The sequence below is a fragment of the Penaeus chinensis genome, chromosome 2 (assembly GCF_019202785.1).
Source record: "Penaeus chinensis breed Huanghai No. 1 chromosome 2, ASM1920278v2, whole genome shotgun sequence".
Lineage (NCBI taxonomy): Eukaryota > Metazoa > Arthropoda > Malacostraca > Decapoda > Penaeidae > Penaeus > Penaeus chinensis.
The window spans coordinates 39,026,388-39,033,887 of NC_061820.1; the positions used below are offsets into that span (position 1 = coordinate 39,026,388).

General features: G+C 43.3%; 1 pseudogene; it reads left to right on the forward strand.

Annotated features, from left to right (window-relative positions):
- The first annotated feature begins 1,699 nt into the window (after positions 1-1,699).
- Positions 1,700-7,500, forward strand: part of LOC125034881 — a 6,971-nt pseudogene continuing 1,170 nt past the window's right edge.

Genomic DNA, 7,500 nt, shown 5'->3' on the forward strand with positions numbered 1-7,500 from the left:
TGCCTCCAGAAGAAGAAAAAATATGCACCCATTTTTTTTTTACAAGAGTCAGAACGCCCTCACAATACAGTCGAAATAAACACAACAATACACCGCCTCTCTCAGGCTGCTTTAAAGAAATTGAAATAATTGTTATGCAAAGAAAACTCGATGTCCTTAGTATGAGTGAAACTTGGCTTGACAAAAAAAGTCAAGTAGTTTCATTAGTAATTAAAAGAATTCAGGTTTATAGATGTGCAGCAGGACGAAGTGGCGGAGTTTGCCATTAAATATATTTAAGACACACCCCTCAATCAAGTAAGATCACTGCAGCTGTAAAGGTATATAGCTGCAGAAGAAATGTGAGAAGCTGCATAAAACAATATCTACCTTCATTTTTAGCACACTCTGTAGACATCTCATGTCACAGCGGAATCATCTACCTCGAAAATGTTTTTGGAGAAATTGGAGAAAAAATCTTTTCATCTTCAGTGACTTAAATGACGACTTAAATCAAACAATGCCATAGTAAAATTAGTAACATTGAGAACCATAAATCAAAACCAATAAATAAAAAAACAAAAACATTCATATTAAATACCACTATAATAAACAGACATATCTCACTATTCCTACCGACGTTATTCCTTACCATATCGCAAACCACGAATACTGAACCATGACCTTTATATAAAGAAGACAAAATGACAACCTGGCATTGAAAAAAATCCTTGATATGACACCCCTACTATCTCTTGTCATTGCTAGTTTTACCTTTTCCTTGGGATTTTACACCGAACTTTTTGATCATTTGAATATGCATAAGTAATCATTATAGTTTTATCATAATTAGGAGCGTTTCTCTCATTTAACTGGTACCTCATTAACTGATATTTCTTAGTAATCAAAGGTGCTGGCTGTCCTGATTGGCAATTGATCGAAATGAGGTTTAAAGTGTGCCACAAAAGTAAAATAGGTACGTAGATAGGTAGATAGATAGTGAAGGGTAGATGTAGATACAGATAATTGGAAATAAGGTAGATATAGCTATTGACATCATATATATGATATTCTATGTCTATTATGTGAAGTACGCTAGAATATTGCACACACACACACACACACACACACACACACACACACACTCACACACACACACACATATATATATAAACACACACACGCAACGAATAAAACCGTAGCCTATATTAACCAATTAAATGAATCAAGCTAGCAGCCTATTGAGAATGCAAAAATCGACCAGGTGTTGTTCCAGGTGTGAAACGCGACGTAGCAATCACCTCACAGCCACAGTCTCATTGGGAAGGTGAAAACACAAAGTCATACAAGAAGTTAAAGGGACTCGTGATAGAGTAACACAGGGAGTAACGGAAGCTTCATTAGAGTAACACACGGAGTAACGGAGACTTCGTGATACAGTAACACAGGGGGTAAAGGAGACTTGATATAATAAGATAGCAAGTAACTGAGACTTCATAACAGAGTAACACAAGTAGTAACAGACACTTTATAACAGTAACACACGGAGTAAAGTAACGGAGAATCCATAACTGAGTAACACACGGAGTAACGCTGCCTTCATAACAGAGTGTTGGTGCTTGCAAATCCTCAACGGTGATATCCTGAAGTGGTCCTTGTTTGCGGGCAATTCATGGAGTCGCTGTTGTATTTCTTTCCGAAGAGAGGGGAGGACGGCAAGATGGCGACGGTGCCGAAGGGAAGGTTCAGAAAGTTCACGTCGGCGAGGACCAAACTCTTCCTGCGCAAGACGATGAAGGTGGCGCTGCTGACGCTGGTGTTCGTGTTGTTCTACAGTTGGAGCCAGGGGAGGAGGTTCGCCCTTGATGCGATCGCCAGCGAGGGGGGAATGCTGAACACCGAGCGTCAGGTGGAGGGCCTCAGGGTGCTGGAGGTGAGACGGATCGAGGACGAGGACCCGATGTCAGTGTACGACCAGATCATGGATCCTCTTCCTCGGGAGGGAAAGCGAACGGGTGATGCGGATGAGGAGAAACGACCTGAAGGCGAGGCAGCACTGACCTTGGACGAGAAGTCGGGAGGAAAGGGAGAGACAACCGACACAGAGAACAAAAAAGAACCCGATAATCTATGGGATACGGAGACTAGTGATGATAAGAAAGAAATGAAGGAAGAAAACGACGCCGCTGGTGCCAAAGAGTCGAATCCTCCCGAGGAAAACATAGCACCGGACGCCATCGCCGACACGGAGGAAGAAGAAACCGAAAAGAAAACCAATTTAACCGTCGAAGGAAAGGGCAACACCACGAAAAACACGAATTTACCACCCCAAGAACCGCAGGGAAACGACAGTTCCGCCTCGAATGCCCTCCACGCCTCCGAAAACGGGCATTCCGAAACCCGCGAAGCTTCGAATGCCCTCCGCGCCTCCGAGTCCTTGGCCGTCGACGCCATCGAGGGAACGATCGGGAAGCTAAAGGATGCCATCGGAGGAATCAAGATGAAGTTGGACGAGATAAAACCGCCTTCCAAGCTGTATTACCGAGGCTATGAGAACCACCCCCAGTCGCCGGCAATGATGGTTCCCGGTTCGCCGTCGACCGTGAGAGAACCAGGAACTCTGAGGCGAGAACCGGCTATCGGATTTGGAGACTTAGCGGGACGATTTGCTGGGCCGAAAGACGATCTGATTTTCGGACGTCGAGAGACGGAAAACGAGAAGCGAGACGGAACTCAAAACAACCTGGAACCTTTTGATCCGCAACAGAGGTAAATATACATCTATATCTGTCTATCTGTCTGTCTATTGGCCTTTCTTTCTACCTACCCACCTACCTACCTACTTACCTACCTACCTACCTACCTACCTACCTACCTACCTACCTACTTATCTACCTACCTACCTACCTACGTATCTATCTATGTATCTATATCTATATCCATATATAAATTAATTGATAGATACAGACATTGATAGACTTATATATAGATATATTGATACAGATAGAAAGACAGATAACTAGAGAAACAGATGATTTTAGATTCATAGCATCTGTTATTTGTTCCATAACATCTGCTTTTATGTAATACATGTATTTCTGATGAAGATATAATCGAAACCGGCCAAATACATCTCTCGTATTGTGCAGATATTCATTCTCATTCATGCCTTTTCTACATTTGTCAACATGACGGTTCATCTGCTCTCACAGTATACATTCACAGCAAACACAGGCCTACATGCTAATGGGTCTAAATACCACTACACATAAATAAAAACACTCCTTTGCTCACACACTTCGCCACCCACACTTTACACCCATCCCTTACACTCACACGCCTTATACTCTCTCTCTCCACCTCATCCTTCACAATCCCTCCCTCATCCTCAGACCAGTGAGTCCTTGGGGATGGGCGTGCGTGGGCGGGAAGTGCGTGAAACAAGAGAAGGTCTTTGGGCGTGGTCTATCGACTCTCAACGTCTGCAAACTCACCTGTGGCCCGTATGGTTCCCTCTGGCCGCGTCCCACGGGTGTTATGAGGATAGGGGAGAGTGTGAGTTATTCTGAATGGTTTTGTTGTGACGCTGGGGTAGAAGGCGTTGTTTGTTATCTGTTTTTTTTTTCTCATTTTTGTTTCTCTCTTTTGTTCTTTCTTTTTCTTTTTTTTCCGTTTGCTCTTTTGCTCTCTCACTCTCTCTCTCTCTCTCTCTCTCTCTCTCTCTCTCTCTCTCTCTCTCTCACTCTCGCTCTCTCTCCCTCTCTCTCTCTCTCTCTCTCTCTCTCTCTCTCTCTCTCTCTCTCTCTATATATATATATATATATATATATATATATATATACACACACACATATGTGTGTGTGTGTGTGTGTGTGTGTGTGTGTGTGTGTGTGTGTGTGTGTGTACATATATACACATACATGCAAATATACACACACAAAGTAATTTAATTATTAATATTATTAATTATTATTATTATTATGATTATCAGTATTATTTCGAGTGAAAATAAATTACTGAGCATAATTAATGATTAGCGCATTTATAAGGCATCGCTACACGCTCCTTACGATATGATAATTTCTGTCCTTTTTCTATGTTTCTCATGTTCTTTATTTTTTTTCTATCTATATATCTTTCTCTTTTTGCCGTTTTTTTTTTTTTTTTTTTTTTTTTTTTTTTTTTTTTTTTTTTTTTTTTTGTCTGTTTATGCGTTTATTTCCATCTTCCACTTTTTTATGAAATTACAGATTTGTTAAGCTTATTTTTATTTGCTTTTCTCAAATTAATTTATATCCTTTTCTTTTTCTCTTTCTCTGCTGTCCCTCTATATCTATATTTCAGTCTATATACCTGTCTATCACTCTCTCTCCTCTCTATCGATCTGTCTATCTATTTACCTGTCTGTCTATCTGTCTCTGTTTCTCTTTCCCATTTTCTTTTCTTTTTCTCTCTCTTTCTCCCTCACCCTCTCCCTTTCCCTCTCCCTCTCCCTCTCCCTCTCCCTCATCCTCTCCTTCTCCCTCCCCCTCCCCCTCCCCCTCTCCCTCTCCTTCTCCCTCTCCCTCTATTTCTGCCTCTCCTTCTTCTCCTGCCTATTCCTCTCCCTCTCCTTCTCACTCCCCCTCCCCCTCTCTCTCTCCTTCTCCCTCTCCCTCTTTCCAGCCCTTCCCTCGCTCTCCTTTTCTCTCTCCCTCTCCCTCTCCTTCTGCCTCTCCCTCTCACTCTCCTCCTTCTCCACTTCCCTTTCTATCTCTCCCCCCTCTCCCTCTTCTCAGCCACTCCCTCGCTCTCCTCTTCTCTTTCCCTCTCCTCCCCCCCCCCTCCCTCCCTCACTCTCATCTTCCCCAATTGGCTATCACACGGGGGTAAATTTGTGTGTATCTTTCCGAGTAAAGTAACATCTGCAAATCCGTACAGAATAATGCGTGTACATAAAAATATCACGTGAAACACTTATTTTATATATATTTTTTGTTTACAAAAATAATACATTTTTTATCGTTTTATTGTGTGTGTGTGTGTGTGTGTGTGTGTGTGTGTGTATGTGTGTGTGTACATGTATGTATGTATTTATGTATTTATGTATGTATGTATGTATGTATGTATGTATGTATATACATATATGTATATGTATACAAATACACACACGCATATATATATATATATATATATATATATATATATATTACTGATCATAACACGACAAGTTCAAATGTATAATAGATATTAACACATACTCACATGTATTACATTGCTGACATCAACTGATCCTGGAATCCACTAACCTTATATGACAATCCGTTCGATTCCGTGCAAACAGGGTCAACAACCTTTAGGTCAAGCCTCTGGGACTATAAGGGAACCAGTCTTAGATTACGTCGAATGCTGCTTATTTTTCGCGGACGATGAAGCTCTATAATCTACGATCTTCTTTGATATTTTTTAAAAAGATATACAGTTATGATATTAATAAAAAAAATGTAAACCTCGGGAAAAAATGCGAATGCACCTACAGACCGAAAATCTGTGTGGTAGGGAATACATGAGGAGCGTGAATTGTAGAACACTATATTTATTTTTACCTCGTGTGATAGTAAGGTATCTGTACACAAATTCATGAAAGAACTACAAAATCCGCAGAAATAAGAGTAAACATATGAAGGAATAAGGAGAAGGAGAAGATAATACGTGTATGTTTGTTCCTTTTCAGACCATAAGCTTCCTCTTTAAGAATTTGACTCTGGAAGCTATCAAAGCACACGGCGACGGGGAAAGCCTGGTACAAAAAGTCTTTGACATCTTTGTGAACAACTTGGCGAAGGAACACGATAATCAAGAAGCAACGGATCAAGTTCCCCCAGAGGTCAGGAAGCGAGGTCAATTTTCAATGAAAATGAGGTCTTAAAGATCGAAAATCTATCTGTGGAAGAAAGATCAATGTTAAAGAAGAATGCATTGAAGATATAAAAAGAAAAGTAGTTCTACAAATGAATCAGTTCTTACAGGTATTTGAACAGAAGGTAAGAGTGAGCATCGTCGTGAGCGGCTCCGACACGAGACTCGCCCTCGAGACTCCTGAGGCCTACACCCTCGATGTCGTTACGCAAGAACATGTCACCAAGGTCACCGTCTTTGCTCTGAGCGTCTTTGGTGCTCGCCATGGGCTTGAGACGCTCTCGCAGCTCATTGCTTTTGACGAGGACGAGGGAGCCTTTCGCGTGAGTGGCTGAGTGTATGTCCGTCTTTGGAAGCCCGTGGGAATGTCTAACAAGCAAGTGTGCACTATGATATACGCTGGTCATTCTGGTACTCGGATCTTAGGTAAAAGAAAATGCCGTTATTTTTTCTGCAGATTGTATCGTCCGTGACTTTGTCTGACGCGCCAGCCTTCAAGTACCGCGGGATCCTCCTGGACACGTCGAGGAACTTCTTCAGCGTGAAGAGCATCGAGCGGACGCTGGACGCCATGGCGGCCAACAAGCTCAATACCTTCCACTGGCACATCACCGACTCTCAGTCCTTCCCGCTGTACCTCGAGGCGCTCCCCAAATTGGCCTACTACGGCGCCTACAGCCCTCAGCAGGTTTACTACCCAGCTGACGTCCGCCATCTGGTGGAGTACGGCAGAGTCCGGGGCATCCGCGTCCTGCCGGAGTTCGACGTCCCCGCCCACGTCGGCAACGGGTGGCAGTGGACGGAGAAGCAAGGACTGGGCAAGCTCGTTGTCTGCCTGAATAAGGTAATCCTTTTGGAGATCTTTGTTGCCTTCCCATATTCCTATGAAAAATAAAACGAAACAGTGCGCCACGTAAATTGACTTTAACACTAACTCACCATCTTGACTTTTAGGAACCCTGGCATTCGTACTGCGCAGAGCCTCCTTGTGGTCAGCTCAACGTTGTCAACAACAACACGTACTCCATCTTGAGCAAGATCTATGAGGAGATGGTCTCTCTCTTCGGGCCTCTGGACTTTTTCCACTTTGGAGGAGACGAGGTGGGATAACGCATGATGTTTTGCTAACAGGCATTTGTGAATTATCGTAGGAGGTGTAGGTTGTTGGGATTGCTTAAGTACTACGGATGTATCTACTTGTAGATGTACGTTCATGTTAACATTTCTAAACACACAAACATACAAACAAACCGACACACATACCATTTCTTCGTCCAAGCGGAAGTTCAATCTCGCTCTCCTTACTGGCAGGTGAACCTCAAGTGCTGGAACACGACAGAGGAGATCGTGAAGTACATGGAGGAGCAGGGTCGAGGCCGCGACGCCGACGCCTATTACAAGCTCTGGAGCGACTTCCAGGAGACAGGCGTACGGGCTCCTGACGGCGGCCAACAAAGGGAAGAAGATCCCGGGCATCCTGTGGACGTCCGAACTGACGCTCAACGGACGCGCGGCGAAATACCTCGACCCCGAACATTACGTCATCCAGATCTGGACGACCAAGGACGACGCGGTCATCAGGGAGCTGCTCGAGGCCAAATTCCGCGTTATCTTCACCAACTA